General features: G+C 44.2%; 1 pseudogene; it reads right to left on the reverse strand.

The window, feature by feature from the left end:
• Positions 1-15,905: 15,905 nt before the first annotated feature.
• On the reverse strand, positions 15,906-17,401 carry LOC129536619 (non-POU domain-containing octamer-binding protein pseudogene; annotated as a pseudogene).
• Between the last annotated feature and the right edge of the window lie 1,550 nt (positions 17,402-18,951).

Consider the following 18,951-nt stretch of genomic DNA (forward strand, 5'->3'; position numbering starts at 1 on the left):
GCGTGTGGAATCTTAGTTCCCTGACCAGGGTTCAGACCTGCATCCTCTAATTTGAAAGGTGAATTCTTAGCCACTGGACCACCAGGGAAGTCCCGGATTTATCTTTATTTATCATGCTTGATCTATGTTGTGCTTTATCTACAGATTTGTCTTTATTCAGTTCAGGAAAATTCTTGGCCATTATCTTTTTCAATATTGCCTTTCTCCTGGTCTCTCTATTCTTTTCTTTTAGAACTTTGATTAGACATATATTGAACCTTGTTCTATCCTTTATTTTAAATCCTCTCATATTTTCTGTCTCAGATGGGAAAACAGTGGAAACAGTGTCAGACTTTATTTTTGGGGGCTCCAAAATCACTGCGGATGCTGATTGCAGCCATGAAATTAAAAGACACTTACTCCTTGGAAGGAAAGTTATGACCAACCTAGATAGCATATTGAAAAGCAGAGACATCACTTTGCCAACAAAGGGCCGTCTAGTCAAGGCTATGGTTTTTCCCGTGGTCATGTATGGATGTGAGAGTTGGACTGTGAAGAAAGCTGATCACCGAAGTATTGATGCTTTTGAACTGTGGTGTTGGAGAAGACTCTTGAGAGTCCCTTGGACTGCAAGGAGATCCAACCAGTCCATTCTCAAGGAGATCAATCCTGGGTGTTCATTGGAAGGACTGATGCTAAAGCTGAAAGTGCAATACTTTGGCCACCTCATGTGATGAGTTGACTCACTGGAAAAGACTCTGATGCTGGGAGGGATTGGGGGCAGGAGGAGAAGGGGACGACAGAGAATGAGATGGCTGGATGGCATCACCGACTCGATGGACATGAGTTTGAGTGAACTCCAGGAGTTGGTGATGGACAGGGAGGCCTGGCGTGCTGTGATTCATGGGGTCGCAAAGAGTCAGACACGACTGAGCGACTGAACTGAACTGAACTTAACTGATGCTCTCTGTGCTGTATTCTAAGGAGTTTACTCAGATATGGTTTCCAGGTTATTAATACTGTATTTAGATGTTTTTGTTCTGTTTTTAACACATTCACTGAGTTGTTAATTTCTCCTATTGGCCAAAAAGTTCTGCTTTTTAACTAATCATTCTAGTCATTTTAATAGTCTCTTATCTCTTAATCTGTTTAATTCCACATTTGATTTTTTTACATGGATTATAAAATGTTATTTGTAAATGACAATTCCAGTTCCAGCTCTTCAGTTCTTACAGACTTATTTTTTGTTGTTTTCTGTTGATCCTAACTCATGGTGGTTTATGCGTTGGTGATTTTTTTTAATTGACAACTCATTTTATTGAACTTAACTTATGGAAACCAAAGGACCCAAATTGGGAGGAAATTTCCTCCAGAGAGTACTTGCATTTGATTCTGAGGGGGTGGTCTGGGAAGCAATTGGTCAGCGATCTCTGAAGCTCCTCTAGCAGAACCAGGGCAAAGGAGGACTCTCAGGTGTATTTACAACACCTTGCAGTGTGGCCTCACGCGTCATCTCCTCGTCCTGGACTGCTGTTGGCATTTGACCATGGCAGCTCTGGCTCTTATGTTTACTTATTACCTCCTGTTCTTATCTGAGCTCACTTTTGTTTTTCGCTGTTTTTCCTTTCATGAAACCCCAGAAAAACTTTCAAATGCTTTCTAGTTTCAATTCAAATCAAATCAGGTTTAATTCTCCCATAGCTAATGGCCCTTCAGCTTATTTAGCTTTCCCGGTTGCCAGAAATAGATGTCTATATGCAACATTTCTAGCTGAGTAACAATTCTTGGATGAAAGATGTGGAGGATTCTTCCATTAGTATAATATTAAGCCTCTCCTTTCACTGAAGTCCCTGTCACAGAACTTAAGTTCTGTGCAGAAGGAACACTCAGTTGAAAGACTTCCTTGGTGATCCAGTGGTTAAGAATTTGCCTACCAATGTGGGGGACACGGGTTCAGTCCCTGGTCCAGGAAGATTCCGTATGCCATGGGGCAAATAAGCCTATGAGCCACAACTACTGAGCCTGAGGGCTCTAGACCCTGCGCTGTGCAAGAGAAGCCATCAGAGTGAGAAGCCTGTGCACCACAATTGGAGAGTAGCCCCCACTCGCCACCACTGGAGAAAGTCCATGCACAGCAGCGAAGACCCAGTGCAGCCAACAGTAAAAAGAAAGAAAGAAAACATACATGTGAATTATTATCTGTGTTGAGAAAAATCACTTATCCCGGATAAATTATTTAACCTCTCTGTTTCCATTTGTTGTACTGTCAAATAGGGACATACTTACTACTGTGTGTGTGTACTCAGTTGTGTCCAACTCACTGCGATCCTGTGGCCTGTAGCCCACCAGGCTCCTCTGTCCTTGGGATTTCCTAGGCAAGGATACTGGAGTGGGTTGCCATTTCCTTCTCCAGGGGATCTTCCTGACCTAGGGATCGCACCCGTGTCTCTTGGGTCCCCTGCATTGGTAGATAGGTTCTTTACCACTAATGCCACCTAGGAAGCCCCAGGAATGGGATTAGTATTCACCACCGCGGAGAGTCGGACACGACTGAGCGACTGAACTGAACTGAACTGAACTGAACCGCATAGTGTGTTAGTCACTCAGTCGTGTCTGACTTTTTGCAACCTCATGGACTGAAGCCCATCAGGGTCCTCTGTCCATGAAATTCAACAGGCAAGAATACTGGAGTGTGTTGCTGTCCCTTCTCCAGGGGATCTTCCTGACCCAGGGTTCAAATCCAGGTCTTCTGCATTGCAGGCAGATTTTTTACCATCTGAGCCACCAGGGAAGCCACTTACCACCATATCTTCCCACAAGTTGTAAGGAGAAAATGAGAATCTGTGCTAAAAAACAGACAAACAAACAAAAACCTTGAAAAATAATGAAGTGAGAAACAAAATACCATGTTAATAATAGTAACTACCATTTATTGAGCACTTCCTATGTTTAGCAATTTTCTAAGCTGTTTATAAAACTCTCACTGGCTCCTTACAGCAATCCAATAAAATGGATGCTAATATCCTGATGTAAGAGTTGAGGACGTTAAGACTCAGAAAAACTAGAAGTATAAGATGATGGTACTGTTATTTAGGAGCTCCTTATTTTCATCATGAAATGATCCAGTTCAAAAAGAGAGCAGATAATTCCTCAAGGTAAGTTAAGCACTGCCATATCTCAATTTTCTGGACTGTTTTCCTCTCAAATAATGAGAAGTATTTTGCAAGGATGCATGCCCATCGAGATGCCTGAAATGTTAAAACTTCCAGCATGAAGAAGTGATGTATTTTTGATAAAAGCAACTTAAGCTATGAAGACTCCATTGCAATTTGTACAGCTGTGTAATCGACACTACTAAAAGGCAAGTTAATATATTATTCTACTCACAGAACAGCAGTTTGATTCCTATGACTTCTTGGCACATCTGTTTGGGATATAAATCCTAAGCAGACTGAGCAGTCACTTTCTAAATCTTCAAAATGCTTTACTAAGCAAAGTCTTTAGTGTGGTTAAGGGGAAAAAAATTAATGGACTCCCAAGTGAATGGAGTAGTCTTGCTCACAGCAGTGTTTAGGGTAGGTGCAGGCAGACTGGGAACTTGAAGAAGGTGCACTCTGAGGTAGAGGATGGCACACAAGCCTAAAAGCACCAGAAGGTGAACTCTCTTGCCAACTTGAGATAATTAATGGAAATGGGTTGCCCATGTTTGCAACATGTTTAATTTTTCTTATTGGCAAGAGTTCAAATTATATGTAAGTGGGCTTGATGAGAGATGCCAGTTATTGCTGGCCTTCTCAGATCAGTTTCTAATAAAATCCCTATCCACTGACCTTCCTGAGTGGTCAGTGGACCACATGAGAGTGGCCATGGCTACTTGGACACCTGACCATAAACTGTATCCAGTGACATATGCCTCATGTTGTTTGGTTTAAAAGGAGAGAAAAAGTGAAATCTGCTCTCTCAGGAACCTACAATAAGAGTCACAGAGGAGAGCTGCAGTTTTGGTATATCCTGGAACTGGAAGGCCATCAGAGTCCGGAGGCTAGCATGGCCACTTTTGTAGACAGGTACAAGAAGTCAGTGAAGAGGGCTGGTCCAGAGAGAGTGCTGCTGATTCACTGAGAGGTCAAAGAGCTCCGAGAGATGATGGCGTGTCTGTCGCTTACTGTAGCCTTGCTGCAGTTCCACCATACAGGCCTCTTCCTGAGGCCTTGTGGTTAAATTTACTTGAATTTTAGTGCATATGTATGTTTTTTCTGTTATTATTCAGTTGCTAAGTCGTATCTGACTCTTTCTAACCCTATGGACTGTAGCACGCCAGACTTCCCTGTTCTTCACTATCTCCCAGGGTTTGCTGGAACTCATGTCCATTGAGTCGGTGATGCCATCCAACCATCTCCTCTTCTGTTACCCCCTTATCCTCCTGCCCTCTATCTTTCCCAGCATCAAGGTCTTTTCCAATGAGTCGGTTCTTCGCATCAGGTGACCAAAGTATTAGAGCTTCTATAATCCCTCCTTTCGACCTGTGTCTTAGTGATGACTAATTTATCTCCAGTAACTTGACTCAATCTCTGTTTCTTGTAACCAGACCAACCCAGTGTGGATCAGACATCACTATATTCTGTTTAATGCTGTTCTGGGTGTTAATACCTAGACAATCTTCAAAAGTACCCTACTTGTTTCCTGTTTGAATAGGACTCCTGCATTGCAAGTGGCAGAAAGCCACATCAAACTGACTGAAAAGGGGGGATTTTTATGGGAATAACTGGAGTATCTGATGAAACAACCTAAGTCTGGAGAAGAACAAGGATACTCCTGAGCCTCAGGGACAGCTGGAACCAAGGACTCAAGCCCTGTTGGAACTCTAGCTCTACTTCTTATCTCTGCTTCTTGCCTTTTTAAAATTCTTTCTCCTTGCTGCAGACTAAGGCCATCTATGTGATAGAAAACATATCCTCTGAGCATCCCAGTAGTGTACAGAGCTATATGGTTTAGTAATTAAGGAGCGTGGGCCCCGAGTCAGGTGTGATCATTTTGAATCCAAACTTAGCCATCAACTAGCAGGGAGTTTTTTGGGTTTTTTTTTAACTTTTATGGTTTTTAAAAAGTTATTTGTTTATTTATTTTTGGCTGTGCTGGGTGTTTGTTGCAGCACATGGGCTTTCTCCAGGCGCAGTGAGCGGGGGCTATTCTCTAGCTGTGGTGCTCAGACTTCTCATTGCGGTGGCTTCTCTTGTTGCAGAGCACAGGCTCTGCACGAGGGCTCAGCAGTTTTGGCTCATGGGCTCTAGAGCATGGGCTTGGTAGTTGTGGCTCACAGGCTGAGTTGCTCCACAGCATATGGATCTTAGTTCCTGGACTAGGGACTGAACCCATGTTCCCCTCATTGACAGGTGGATTTTTCCACCAGGGAAGTCCCTAGTGGGGAGATCTTGACCTTTAAGCCTAACCTTGACTTCTGCATAACCTCTCGAAACCTCTGTTTCCTCCTCTGTAAAATGGAGATTAAAAATAGGTACCCATCTCCCAACATTGTTGTGAAGATTATGTCTAATAATGTATGTAAAGCATTTAGCTCAGCATCTGGCACTCAATTAAGTTAGTTCTTATTATTACTTCCCTGCCAAATGCAAAACCAGAAAAGGCTTTTCCTTTGAGAAGGTAGATCTTAGCATCTGATACAAATACATGTACAGGATAAAGAAAGGCACAGTCTGGTAAATTTCTCCATCAGCAAGTTGCAGGAGGTTGAATTGTCAACCAGTCAGAAATAAGGTTTGCCAAGATCTGACAGTAGATTCTAAAAGCAGCTCTTTTTAATTGTCACGGGAGGGCCCTAATAGGCCCAGGGACTCTCAAGTAGGACCTCGCTCTGAAACTTGCTGCCAGCCAAGGCGCAGTCATCCATGACCACCGGAGGGTGCCAGATCGTCAGCATAGGGAGCGGGCCCAGGCAATTTGGCTGACCTCGGAGACTGTTCTCGGAGAATAAACTGAGAGCAGGAAAGAGGGCCAGTAAAGAAGTGTGTGCCTTACTGGCTTATTAGGGGCAACATGCCAGCTGGAGACTCTGGAAACCTGGGCCTGGAAAACCCAGAGCATCAGGAAATCTCTGCACGAACTTGGACTGAGTTGAAGGTTCACACAACCAAGTCTCAAAGAGAGCAGGCTGGAAACCCAGGGAACTGTTGAAACATCAAGACAAGAGGATAGTGAGAGATTAAGATTCAGATTTGAGTTGAAGAGCCTTCAGAGAAGGCAAAGACCAAGATTAAGACCAAGATGGAGCCTGAAGATGTGACCTAAGGCAAAGTCAGCGGAGGGTAGGAGCATCTAGGCTGCTGTCTGAGTGGGGTCTGTGGAAACTTTCGAACCAGTTCAGGCTGAACTGTCAGAATAATTATTTCAGTCTTAATAAATGCTGCTAATTAGTTCAATCATGCTCCAAGATTATAAATATTAAAACACAAAGTTATTTAATATATAATTATCTAATATATGGCCTTCCCAGGCAGCGCTAGTGGTAAAGAACTCATCTGCCAGTCCACGAGTAGTAAGAGACATGGATGGGTTCAATCCCTGGGTCAAGAAGATCCCCTGGAGGAGGGCATGGGAAACCACTCCAGTATTCTTGACTGGAGAATTCGTGGACAAAGGAGCCTGGCAAGCTACAGTCCATAGGATCGCAAAGAGTCGGACACGACTGAAGCAACTTTGTGCTCCATGAGAAAATTCATTTTAGGATACAACTGTAGAAAAAATGTAGTCAGCAGTCCAGAGGCAATTTAAAAGACAACATTTATTGGGCTTCAAAAATATGAGAAAGATAGAAAAGTATAAGTAAAACAAAAATGATTTGTACTCCCTCAATTTTAGTTGGTCTTTTAGTCTTTTTTTTTTTTTTGGCTGATAACCTTTTTCTCCCCTCACTGTATTCTCGATCTAAACTTGTTTTTAAATCACTGCAATTTTCTTGCATTTCTCTCTAGAGGAACTTGGATTTTGAAAAGCACTTCAGCCTCCCAAAACTTTACATAATTTGTTGCAGACATATTTTGTGTCTTTTAGTCTTATTTTAAATATATACTTTATGAGTATATTCATTTTGATATTCTGCCTTTTACACCTACCATCAGTTTACAAGTATCTTTCTGTGTAACAAAATTATTCTTAATGACTGCATATGGGAGCCATGAATTTCATGTGGATGTACCATAAATTACTTTTATACACTTTCACTCTTACTGAATATTTAGATTGTTTTCAATTATAAATTATGCTATGATGGATATCTTTTGTGGATAAAACTATGTTCACATTTCTGATTATTTCCTTAGAAGCTATTCTGGAAAATAGAGTTATTGGTTCAAAGAGCCTGAGTGTTTTAAGTCTCTTGCTATGTAAGGTCAAATTGTTTTACAGACATTTTGGCCAAATCTACATTATCTCTACATTCTCACCAGCACTGAATGTTGTTTACTGAAGTATTAATAATATGGTCTTTGATAAACAATACTGATAGAACTGTACATTTTAAAATATTTTTAGTCATTTGAATTAATATTATATCTGTCATGAATTATCTGTTTATGTCTTATATTTATTCTTCTAAATTTAGAAGGACTTCCCTGGCAGTCCAGTGGTTAAGACTCCCCTTCCATGGCAGGGGCATTGGACTTGATCCCTGGATGGGGAACTAAGATCCCACAAGCCACATGATGCAACTGAAAAGGAAAAGACAAACAAAAAATATTTGGATCACAGTGTTCTTCTTATGCATGCATTTAAATAAAACATAATAAAGATTTTAAGAGACCTCCCTGGTGGTCCAGCGGTTAAGAATCTGTGCTTCCAATGCAGTGAGTGCAGGTTCTATCTTTGGTTGGGAAAAAATATAAATAAATAAAATTTTTAAAAATTAAATACTTTAAAGCATGTTAACCTGTTGTCCTATTAACAATTGGCATTTATTTTTATTGCGATACCTTGCTTTATTTCTTTTATTTAATTGAATTTATTTGTTAATTTGGCATTTCGTCTATTGATTTAATGATTATAAAGTTTTTCCTTATCTAAGGGATGAGATGAATATTCTCATCTTTTCGTCTTATTGTATTTACATTTAGTATTTTAAGATTTTATCTTATATTTAACACTTGAAATTAGCAGGATTTCCTTTTGAGAAGTGATGTAAGGTGAGAATCGGTGTACCTTGTATGGTATGTGTGTGTGTGTGTGTGTGTGTGTGTTATTCTCTCAGTCATGTCTGACTCTGTGCAACCCCATGGACTGTAACCCACCAGGTTCCTATGTCCATGGAATTCTCCAGGCAAGAATACTGAAGTGAACTGCTATTCCCTTCTCCAGGGGATCTTCCCCACCGAAAAACTGAGCCCAGGCCTCCCACATTGCAGGCAGATTCTTTACCATCTGACCTGATAGTAAAGCAAAGTACTTGTGACAGGGCTCTCTTCTTGTGAAACACAGTCCTGGTGAAGGAGCTTCGTGGCATTCAGGGTCTCCCTGATTTATTCCATGACTTACTCCCTTAGTACCGTGAGCATCAGACACTGAATTGCTTCTGGGAGTTGTAGCCGCAGGAGGATTTCCAAAGTTTTCTCTGCTCCCTGGTACTTTGAAGTAGGGAATCCATGTGGCCGTTTCACTCCCTAGTTTATAAGAGATAGTAAAATCAGAATACTCAAAGAAAGGGGTTCATTTGGATCTGTCTCAGCTGCTCCAGGCTCTAGTGGTCCAAGCACATTTTCACAGGATACTGGATACCTGTATCCAGCTTGAAGGTTTCAAACCTCTGAGGTAGCAGTGACAATAAATGATTCCCATTCTTAAATCAGATAGTTGATATGAACCAGGCCAGCTTCTTCCATATGTATTGATTGTTGCTAGAGCCATGGCTCTCTTCTATTTGGGAAACGTGGCCCTCACGGCATTTTATAAAAAATGTATTTATATATTCAGTCTATGTGGGCCTTTTGTTGCTCTTGGGCTTTCTCTAGTTGTGGCAAGTGGGGCTACTCTAGTTGCAGTGTGCGGGCTTATCATTGCGGTGGCTTCTCTTGTGGAGCACGGTCTCTAGTGCACGTGCAGACTTTGGTAGTTGTGGCTTACAGTCTCAGTAGTTGCAGCTTCAAAGGCATTGGTTTCAATGGTGTAAAGCTGTTCTGCTGCTGCTGCTAAGTCACTTCAGTCGTGTCCGACTCTGTGTGACCCCATAGATGGAAGCCCACCAGGCTCCCCCGTCCCTGGGATTCTCCAGGCAAGAACACTGGAGTGGGGTGCCATTTCCTTCTCCAATGTGTGAAAGTGAAAAGTGAAAGTGAAGTCGCTCAATTGTGTCCGACCCTTAGCGACCCCACGGACTGCAGCCCACCAGGCCCCTCCATCCATGGGATTTTCTAGGCAAGAGTATTGGAGTGGCTTGCCATTGCCTTCTCCGTTAGAGCTGTTCGGATCATGGTAAATCAAAGTTGGGAAGGAGACAAGTAAGTCCTTAACTGCTAGAATGCCTTATATAACTCTGGATCTGAGGGAAACTTCTTCTACCTTTTATGAAAGTTAATTTTGGTCCAGGAAAGGCAGAGGCATGTGAGAATTCCAGGAATAACTCAATACCTTTGGTGAACCCAGTTGAGTGGAAAGTGCAAGGCCACCACATGAACATCCATGGGGATCTCTAACACAATTCTTGGAGCTGGCCTGGAGTTAGTCAGCCTGCTACAGCTGGTGGCCAAAGAATCTGGTTTGTGGGTTTATGTCAGATTGGGGAAGTATCTCATGAGACTGTGCAGATAGAGTATGCCCTCCAGGAAGTCATACAAGTTGCTGTTTATAAATGACTAAGACAACGCATAGGCAACATAGCCTTGCCACGTATTTAAGACTTAATCATAGGCAGTCTTTCTTTCATTTTCCTTCCAGATCAGGGAGAAGTTGCAGGTTCCGTAAAAGTTTTTATTTTGTAAAGACCTATGCTGAATGTCAGAGATCAGTAGGAGCAGTTAGTGATCTCAGATAGACGATTTGTAGAAGTTGTGGTAATTCTACAGAGGCACAATTCCCTGTTTATTACAAAAGATGCTGGGACTGGGATGAAGGAGGCAACGAGACTGATAAAACTCTCACAAAAGGGAGGTGGCCAGGTACACCTGCTAACTGAAGGTCTCCGACTCTAACTCTGAAGGACCCCGGATCTGTTGAATGGTCCCACTTACATTACAGTAAGGAGATTCTTATATTTCTGTATCTAAAAACCAACTTCCTGGGACTTCCCTGGTGGTCCAGGGGCTGAGACTTTGTGCTTCCAATGTAGGAGGGCTGTGGCGAATACCTGATTAGGGAGCTAGATCCCACATGCCACAAACAAGAGTTCACGTGCCTCAACTAAAAGATCCGGCATGAGGCAACCAAGTCAGGGCCCAGCCAGGTAAATACATAAATACTTTTAAGAATTAATAAAAACAGTAAAGCCACTTCCCTCGAAATATCATGCTTATCCAGAATTCTGGAAACTGAGATCATGGGTGAGACCTGATTTGGCTGGGAGCTGATGTAATGGGAGGCACAGGCTATAATGATGGCAGAAATATGACAGTGGGGAGAGGGAGTGGGTTTTCTGAGACGTGGTAGAGCCATAGGCTCCCAGTCAGAGCCAGAAATCCAGGGACAATGTGTACATCGAATGTCCCCAGTTCCTATCCATGCTGCAGTGGCCTTCTATCAGGCGGGAGAGAGACCAGAGAAAGCTGTCTGACCCCCTTGAATCCACCACTGTTTTTTCTTCTTCTTCTTTTTTTTTTAATGTGGCTGGTTTTGGCTTTTGATATAATTTTTATTTATTTATTTATTGGCCGTGCTGTGTCTTCATTGCTGCACGTGGGTTTTCTCTAGTTGCGGTGAGCAGGGCCTACTCTTCATTTCGGAGTGCGGGCTTGTTGTTGAAACAGCTTCTCTTGTTGCGGAGCACAGGTTCTAGGTGTGCCAGCTTCAGTAGTTGCAACTTGCAGGCTCTGGAGCGTGGGCTCAGTAACTGTGGCACACGAGCTTAGGTGCCTTGCAGCATGTGGAATCTTCCTGGACCAGGGATTGATCCCGTGTCCCCTGCGTTGGCAGGTGGATTCTTAACCACTGGACTACCAGGGAAGGTCTCCATCTTTGTTTCAATGTGGAGACTGTAACCCACAAACCTGTGTTCCACTGACATGTGAAACATCCCTCTGTGAGCCTAAAAACTAGGCTACGCATAGACTGAGGTCCAGTAGACTCTATATTGGGATGAATGGGACCTATTTGAACCAGGCTCAATAGATGAAGTAGCCTGCTCTGTTTTAGACAAGCCCAGCCACCCCGCCTGCTAGTCGTGAAACAAATAGAAAATGTCAACTAGTTGAGTTGAAACATAGACCTCACTTTATTTGGCCAACTGTTTGGTTTAATTAACAGACATGCTTCCAGACACACTTTGTCTCCGTTGTTATTTTTAATTTAATGATGAAACTTAATTCAGCCCTTTTAAAGGAATGGCACTGCAACTTGCCTGTTATCCTAAACATCTTTCTACTAATGTAAATAAATATATTTATTTCTATAAATAAGTGAGATAAAAGCCCTGGTTACTACTGACTACCACTATTTTAATTATTATGTCATCATGATGTTTAGCGTAGTGTGAAGTTGCTAATTGGTAACCTGCTCCCAGGATAATGTTTTTTTGTTTTGTTTTGGGGGTTTTTTGTTTGTTTGTTTTTAGCTGCACGGGGTCTTTCATGCAGCACATGGGTTCTTCACTGCTGCACGCAGGGCTGCCCTTTAGTTTCAGTGCACGGGCTAGAGCACTCAGGCTTCAGTAGTCGTGGCGCTCGGGCTTAGTTGTCCCACAACATGTGGGACCTTCGTTCCCGGAACAAGGATTGAACCCATGTCAGTCCATGGGGTTGCAACGAGTCAGACACAACCACTCCACTCCAGCACTGGCAGGCAGATTCTTAACCACTGAACCACCAGGGAAGTCCCGGGACAATGTTTATGTTAGCCTCCTCTTTATCCACTCACCTTGGCCTTCTGGGGTAAAGGAGAGCCCAATACTTCTCAATGACCCGAATCATCATTTTTGTAGGTGGGGCTGACACCCACCTAAGCCCCGCCAGTCCACCGTTGCTCTAGTCTCGAGTGCCCCAGCTTGTTGTCCGTCAGTGGCTTCTGCAGCTCTCCCAGGTCAAATTTGAATCCTCAGCATTTCTGGTTGCCAGAACCACCATGAGACGTTGTCTTCTACCACTGAGGCTGGATTTTTTATTTTTTGTGGTTCGCACTTTCTTTAACAATGTATGACCATGTATAGGGTCTCACCCAGCTCTGTCACATGAGGGGACTCACAGGTGGGTCCCTGTGTTCCAGTGCAGATTTTTTTGCAGGTGGAGCAAGATGCCAAGATGGCCACCATCTAAGGACAGGTGGGAAGTCCCCACAGGCCTGGCTTAGCTGATGTGCAGCTGGACAGGCCCATCCCAAAGGTACGATTGGCCTGACATGAAGACCGAGGTGGTCCAGACAATGAAGCAGGTGGTTCAACAGTGATGCAGCCAGCACAGGTGCAGGTGCACTGTGTGCTTGCCTAGCTAGGCTGGAAATTGAGGTGTAATAAAAAGGTTTCCTACAATTACAACTTTTATAGCCAACAGGCAAGATATTTTGCCTACAGAGAAATGATAGCTCTGTTTTTAGACCCTCAAAATACCATATGAATCCTTCAGTCTTCAGTTCTCTAAGTGAGCTCCCCAAGTGAGACTATTTGAGGGCACTCCTCTGTATTGCACTCAGGAATCTCTCACACCACTTCTCTGATGAAACGATGACTCAGGGTGTCTATCCAGAGATGTGCAAGTGAGGTCCCTAGTGTGACAGAGTTTAAGTGTTGGCTTGTGATATGGTATGCAAATATGTGTTAGTCATGTCTGACTCTGCGACCCCATGGTCTGTAGCCCTCCAGTCTCCTCTGTCCATGGAATTCTCCAGGCAAGAATATTGGAGTAGGTTGCCATTCCCTTCTCCAGGGGATCTTCCCGACCCAGGGATCAAACCCAGGTCTTCTGCATTGCAGGCAGATTCTTTACCATCTGAGCCACCAGGGAAACTAATACAAATATGAGGCTCCATTTCATGTTTGGGAGGCTTCCCTGGTAGCTCAGCTGGTAAAGAATCCACCTGCAATTTGGGAGACCTGGGTTCAATCCATGGGGTCGCAGAGAGTCATGACTGAGCGACTACAGCACTGTGCAGGATACGTGGTGGGGGTTGGGACCGTTTCAGTAGAGATGAATTACTTGGAATTCCAGTTTGATTCCCACAGTAATAAAAAGCGACTAATCTGCCCTCCACCCTATATGGGGCCATTCTGATAAGATTCAGCACTGTGGGAATAAAGTCAAAAGCCCTGAGGACTCCCAGGGCTGAGGCATATGTTACTGGTACTAGGACTCTAAATGCACTTTCACGTAGAAGTACCGTTATAAATGGTGGTCAGAGTCTTTAGCATTATTAGTACAATATTTAGGTACATTAGAGTTCTGTAAGTTTTTGTGTACTGGCCTTGGGGCAGAGACACAATTTGCAATATTGTTTCTATAGGAAAACTTGTTCCCAGTTCCAGACAACAACCCAACAAATAAACTAATAAGTGTATTTTGAGGCTTTTCACTGGTAAACACAGTAGATTCATAAGGTTTTTGTGAACTTACAGCCTGTGGTCTCAGACACTTGCTCTGAGCCCAGAAGCCCTCTTCTGCCCCTCTGTCCTTTCTCTGCTGACTGTTGTGATTGAATTCCTCATAGCCTCAAGAGCCCATCAGCCAGTGTCGTCCCTGTCCTCAGACCCACCTGCAGGCATTCCACTAAGTCAAAGCTGAGTACAGTTGGCCCCCATATTGACCAGTTCTGCGTCTGAGGATACAGAGGCCAACTATGGGACTCCAGCATCCATGGATTTTTATATCTGCAGAGGGGCTTGAAAACCAGTTCTCCCACAAATGCTGAGGACTGACTGTGCCTTTAATCCTAAATTTTTTAATAAAAATATTTCTGAATTACAAAAAGGTAAAAAGAATAATGCACCCTGATGTACCCGTCTTCAGAAACAAAGTATCACCTGTAGCAGGGGTCCCACTTTCTGGGATCTAATGCCTGATGATCTGAGGTGAAGCTGATGTCATAATAATAAAGCCCACGATAAATGTAATATGCTTGAGGACTTCCCTGGTGGCTCAGTGGTAAAGAATCCACCTGCCAGTGCAGGAGACGTGGGTTCGATCCCTGATCCTGGAAGACCCCACATGCCATGGAGTTAACAAAGCCCATGCACCACAACTGTTGAGCCGGTGCTCATAGAGCCAGGGAACCACAAATACAGAGCCCATGTGCTGTAACTACTGAAGCCTGTGTGCTCTGAAGCCTGTGCTCCACAACAAGGGAAGCCACCAAATGAGAAGCCCATTCGCTTCAACTAGAGAGTAGCCCCTGCTTGCCCCAAATAGAGAAAAGCCCATGCAACAACAAAGACCTAGCACAGCCAAACATATATAAATAAATAAAATAAAATTATAAAACAGTGTAATGCACTTGAATCATCCCGAAATCATCCTCCTCTCCACCCCCCGAGGTTTATGAAAAAATTGTCTTCCACAAAACCGGTCCCTGGTGACAAAAAGTTTGGGGACTGCTGACCTATACAGTTGAAGCCCCTGTAGCCTGTCCCTGGTCTCATCTTATCCTGGCCCTAATCCAAGTGTTTGGAAATGGGGACTCAACCCCTGTCGTAAAGGTCTCAATTTTAGGAGGTGGAGAAAACAGTCAATATGTGTGAGGTTCATGTGTCAGAAGGAGGCAGGAAGGCAGTCCAGGAAGAATCAGTATAGGGTGTCACATGAGCTACATTTGTCTAGCCCGGCAGATGGTCTATGTCTGGAATCAAGGCCAGGAAATCAGTAACCATAGAAAAGGGTGGTCAAGAATGGAAAAGTCTCATCAGAGAGGCCACCCTTCTGAGTTCAACATTTCTAGGCTCCAGAAACAGGGCAATGTTAGATGAAAGTCCATTCACTCGCTCAGTCATTCATTGTTTTTTTTTTTTAAAGGCTTAAAATGTATTTTAATAAGTTGATGTTGCATTACTTCATTTCTCAGAAAAACTTCAAAGTTATTAGGGACAAATCAAACATGGTATACCAATAAAAAATGCACAGCATAACTACCTAAGATAGGCAAAGCTAAGAGCTACTGTCTGACGTTCAGCATACAGCAATCCTGTTCTCAAGATTGTACTAGGCCTATCAAGAAAAGCTGTGAATGGCAACATCACAGACACAAAAGGGCCATTTCTGGGTTGTCCTTACTCAAGAAAACAATGGAGGCAAGTTTAACACAAAATTTTTTAAAGATATACTAAATGAAAATTTCTAAGAGAAAATGTCTTCCTTGGGACATGAAAGGGTAATATATGGGACATAACAGAACCGTATGTATGTTGTCTGTGACCTCTGTGGACATGTGCCTGAATTCCCACCTGGGAGTGAATGGAACAGTGGGGCCAAGGTCATTGAGGGATGTTTGGTTTTTGTGGTATATGTTGCAGGATCTCTGGGGTGGGGGGTGTTAAGAACAAGAAAGCAAATAGAACAGGGTGGACAAAGAGTGGAATGATTAAGATTAATGGGGGCTCTAATTGAATCCATTTTGCCATGGTTCCCCGGCCCTCGCAGGCTCTCAACAATCACATGAGATTTTAGGAATGCACCACACAGAACTGATTAGTGAAAGGATATACCACATAGAACTGATTTGTTAAATATCAACCCTCCCTTACCCTCTGCCTCCAACATACTCCCTAGAATACTACAGGCAGGGAAGACCTAAACTATTGGGAGGAATCCCTAACACTTTTCCAGCGTAGAATTCGGCTAGTCCAAAAAGGGTCCTTCTTTTAAGGGTTTTGGGAAACTAGACACTGCAATTTTATTAGTATCAGCGATGCTTGTTTGGAGCAAATTCAGCTCCAGGAGCTGCACGGTTGAATGCAGGAGGGGTTCCACCAATTGCCCCAATTCCTTCTATTGTAGCAGCTTGGCCAAAGTGTTCAGTTGTTGGTGGGGTCAATCCCAAGGTTCCATCTGGCATCATAGTGGCTGGTCCTGGAGGAGCTAGGGTACCAGCTGGCACAGGAGCAGGGGGCATGGCACCTCTGTTGTTTATGCCCATAGCACCTCCCATAGCCATCTGACCCATCCTTATCTCTTGCTCTCTCGCATCAGGGAAGGTTCCCTTGAATCCTTCCTGCTGCCGTCGCAGCATTTCTTCTTGCTGCCGCTGGATCTCTTCCTCATGGCGCCTGCGCTCCTCCTCCTGCCTGAGCTCCAGCTGCTTTCGTTTTTGCACTTCTTGATTGTGCAGCTCTTCCATCCTCCGAAGTTTCTTGACGCCTCATCAAATCCTGCCTCATTAGCATGACCTGGTGCTCATGGCGAGCAGCCTCCATCTCCATCTCCAGCTTCTCACGAGCTTCCTTGATGTTTCGGTCCACTAGGTCCTGCTGCTGCTTTTCCATCTCAGGAAGTGCCTTCCAGCGCATGGCATACTCACACTCAAAGGAGCCAGGCTGTGCAAATCTGGGTGGCTGTTCCCTCTCTTTGTGAAATTGCTGGTACTTTATAACCAGCTTATCTGGGAGTCCCTCTTCATCATCTAACTGGTCCATGGGCTCCACAGTCACAGGTCAAGGAAATGTGGTTAGCAGGAAGGAACCTTCACTGCATCTGTCCAGAGATTTCGGAGCACCTGGCTTCCCTGAGAATTCAACAATGCCTTTTCCTGAGGGCCTGCCTTGATCATCCACAATGACTACAGCCCTCTCCACCTTGCTGAACACAGAAAAGGCTTCCTCCAGCAGTTCATTGGACACATACTGAGGAAGGTTTCGGACTGTAAGGGATGCACTATGGCAGGCAAATTGCACACGCAGCTGCTTTCCATAGAGCGGCATGTTGTCCAGTTCTACTTTGGCAATCTCCGCTAGGGTTCATGTTTCCAAGCGGATAAAGCCAAAGCCCTTGTCCTTATGAATGAAGACTTCGCCTGCCTTCCCATATTTCTCAAACAGTTTCCTCATTTCCTCCTCAGTGATGTCAGGAGGAAGATTGCCCACAAAGAGCCGGCTACGCTGAGTGAAGGTCTTCTCTCCTGGTTTCCTAAAATTCTTCAGGTCAATAGTCAAGCCTTCATTCTGGCTGCTGGCTTGCTGCCCATTTGCAGGCATTGGTGGAGGTGGTGGCTGCTGGTGCTGCTGATGGTGATGTTGATGATGCTTCCTTGGAGTGTGGTTTTGTTTCTCCAAGTTAAAAGTCTTATTGCTCTGCATCTTTGTACCCCTCTACCGACTGTTTTCTCCTCAGAGTAATGGCGACGCTACACGGCCTTTACCATCCTGAGAAAAGCCATTCATTGTTATTCATCCAATAAATCAGTCCCTGTGTCTAGATCACAAACATTAGAGGAGAGATATATAATTAAGAACAAAAAAAAGTGGCCCTGTTCTGCAGAAACTTCTATTTAAAAGAGGAGAGGACAAGGACTTCCCTGGTAGTCCATTGGTTAAGGATCTGCCTTCCAGTGCAGGGCTCGCAGGTTCCATCCCTGGTCACGGAATTAAGATCCCACGTGTTGCAGGGCAACTAAACGCACTTGCTGCTGTAACCAGAGAGCCCACATGCCACAGCGATGAGCCTGCACGCTCTAGAAGCCTTGCTCTGCAACAACAGAAGCTCGCCACAGCTAGAGAAAGCCCCCACACAGCAATGAAGACCCAGTGTAACCAAAATAAAAAAGAAAGAATCCAGAATGTAGCTTCTTAGGGAGGGAGTAGAGGGCTGAGTGGCACAGTGAGGATCAAAGAGATGTTCTGGGGGCTAAGGAAGGGGATGAGAATAGCGGAGGTCGGAAATTCAGATTCAGAGGGTAAGGATGAGTCAGGTGCAGACAGAGGTCTGGAATGAAACAGTTCAGGCACCGGACTGATGGGACAACTGTCATCTTGTGCTTACAGGTCCTCCACTCTAGATACCACCTGCCTGACAAATGGACTCCAGAAACCACACTCTAATGCCCACACTCCTCTACTTCTGCTTCTCTTTAACCCCCACCAGACATTTGTGTCCTTAGGACTGCTGTCTATTGGTGAACAAATGCTCCTACTTCCTCAGCTTCTTTTCAGGACACGTTTTGGAGGACCATTCCAGCTCACCAAGACCTTCGTCCCACCTCCCCTCCCCCATCACCGTTACTCCCCCAACCCTGTCCGCCCTGCTGCACAGAGAGCTAGAGTTCATTTCTGTCACATGCAGCGAGAGACCTCGCTGATCTCCCACAACCTTCTAGCCTGAACTGAAACCTGGCTTTCCCCTGAGGTTACCACTTCCCCTGCCGTCCTTTCAAGTAGAAGCTATTTATTCCTACTTGCCCCACATAGAGAGGCGCTAGCAACATTCTTCTAGCTCCTGAAGCTAGAAACTGAGCAACTTCTCCTCTCTTCTCGTATGAAAACCCTGCCCCACTGAGGTCCTGCCATTCAACTAGCCACCTTCTCTCCTGTCATCTACCAACCTGGTTACACCCTCACGTTTTGTTAAATGCCTGGCTCATTTCTTCATCCTCTGGGGAGAGATTTTGCTGACTTTGTGAAACACCCACTCACTGGCCCAGCTTCTTAGTTTCTCGACCTTACAGACTCAATGTCTTCACTTCCAGTCTACTTTAGTGCCTCTTGTGGCCACACCCTGTACTTTGTCACTACCGGTACAGTGCCACCATGGAAAATGCAAACTCTCTGTCATTATGACTATCCATGCGGCTCTCTCCTCCGACGCAACCTGATGAATTGAGGCCTCTACAAATTTTCAGCTATGTTTTCAG

This window comes from Moschus berezovskii, chromosome 20 (genome assembly GCF_049115385.1).
Source record: "Moschus berezovskii isolate FMDL1 chromosome 20, NW_MosBer_1.0, whole genome shotgun sequence".
Classification (NCBI taxonomy): domain Eukaryota; kingdom Metazoa; phylum Chordata; class Mammalia; order Artiodactyla; family Moschidae; genus Moschus; species Moschus berezovskii.